We start from the raw sequence: 1,965 nt of genomic DNA, 5'->3' as shown, positions 1-1,965 counted from the left end.
ACAATACGCCAATTAGCACAAATGGTAAGTTCCGACAGTACCTACAAGTGTGCCTACTGGCCGCTAGATGTCAATACCGGTTTCATATGTATACACCTGGTAGTTGTTTTGTTTAGTTATGAATATATAACTTATAGTAATTAATTATATAAAACAGTCAGGTATTTCTAAACATGATATAATAGTTCTTTTTCTTTATTGAAAATTTTGAAATTAAATGATTTAAAAATGGATTATTTTGGACTGAAATAACATTTGAAATTCCGTAAAAACCTTTCATTAAAGATATTTTATTTTGAAGTATAGGATTTAGGCTATGGGAATAAAACAAACGCTGTACTTTATAAAAGAACTTGTGCTTTAATTTTAAGAGCACTTCAGAAGGCACGTCTTTCTTATATCGAAAGCTGATCAAGACTAAACTAAGGATTACTCATTGGCACCAGCACCCTTTGTGACTAAACGCCGAGGCCAGTCCAGTTTGACTCGACTATCATATAAACAATATTGTCACTTGGCCACACACATACACATACTGTTCTTAGAATATGGAGATTACTTTTTGCATATACATTAATTCTACGAATTAATCCAACACGCCTCCTCAAAAATTAATCGATTACATTAATATAAACTCATAAAATGAGAACTTAACAATAGAATGCCTTTCTTATATACGAGTACATATCCACTAACTAATTGTAAGATAAGATGCACCTTCTTTATGCTTCCTGGGAAATTACATATGGCCCAACATATGTTGCAAGGATTGGGGAAACCCAGTAAAACCCAATCAGACCATTACTCTTATCACTTTGATTATAATAATTATATAAAACATATACATAGAAAAATTACAAGCCGTAATTTTTTTTATTACTCCAGACCCATTTTTGATCTAAATTCCAAGAATTTAACTGCTGGTATTGGTTTTGTTAGGATATCTGCCAGTTGATTACCTGTAGAGATATAAATTAATTTAATTATATTCTTTTCAACCTGTTCTCTAGAGAAATGATATTTGATGTCAATATGCTTTGATCTTTTATGACAAGTCGGATTATTTGCAATGCTTATGCAACCATTATTGTCTTCATAAATTATTATTGGTTTTTCAATATTTACATTTATACTGGTTGCTAAGGCTTTAAGCCACATTGCTTCTCTTACAGCTTCAAAAAGAGCCATATATTCAGCTTCAGTAGATGAAGCTGCTACCGGCAACTGTCTTTTTGTACTCCAGCATATTGTACATCGCTCGAATAACTTAAATAAATAGCCCGTTGTACTTTTTCTATCTCTTTCATCATTTCCGCCCCAATCAGAATCAATATAACCAATGAGAAGATAATTATAATTGCCTCGCACATAACTCAATTTAATATCTGTTGAACTTTTGAGATATCTAAGTACCCTTTTTAAACATTGCCATAATTCCTTATTATTTTTAGTCAAATACCTACTCAATATATTAACGGCAGTGCTTAGATCAGGTCGCGTACACAAAATCACGTACATTAAACATCCGATAAGATTTCGACAAGGAGCGTCATATTTCTCATCTGAATTCAATGCTGTATGCTTTAATTTATTTTCAAGAGGTGTACTAACGGCTTTACAATCAGACATATTAAATTTACTTAAGATTGTTTTTATGTACGCACTCTGATCTAAGGTTATTTTATTTTCACTTCTATTGACTCTAATTCCCAAAAACAGTTTAATGTCTTTTAAATCTGTCATATAAAATTTCTCCATTAAATAGTTTTTAAAATTGTTCATTGTTTCAATGTTGGCAGTGGCAATTACGAGATCATCCACATAGAGTACTACATAGATATTTTTAGTAATCGTAAATATCCGTTTACAATCAACAATATTTTTATTTTCCGGTTTTGATACCAAGATCCAAGTTTTATTAAACAACAATGAATTAACTTCATCTTTAATAGCTTGCTCCCATTG

The 1,965-nt window shown here is 31.1% G+C and overlaps 1 protein-coding gene across 1 annotated transcript in view; it reads right to left on the bottom strand.

Annotated features, from left to right (window-relative positions):
* LOC117169724 overlaps window positions 1–1,965 on the bottom strand; it is a 69,123-nt gene that overhangs the window by 2,663 nt on the left and 64,495 nt on the right. The gene's annotated exons all lie outside the window — the stretch shown is intronic.

This window comes from Belonocnema kinseyi, chromosome 3 (genome assembly GCF_010883055.1).
Source record: "Belonocnema kinseyi isolate 2016_QV_RU_SX_M_011 chromosome 3, B_treatae_v1, whole genome shotgun sequence".
Lineage (NCBI taxonomy): Eukaryota > Metazoa > Arthropoda > Insecta > Hymenoptera > Cynipidae > Belonocnema > Belonocnema kinseyi.
The sequence above is the reverse complement of the archived record's forward strand: the minus strand, read 5'-3'. Positions and strand labels throughout refer to the sequence as shown.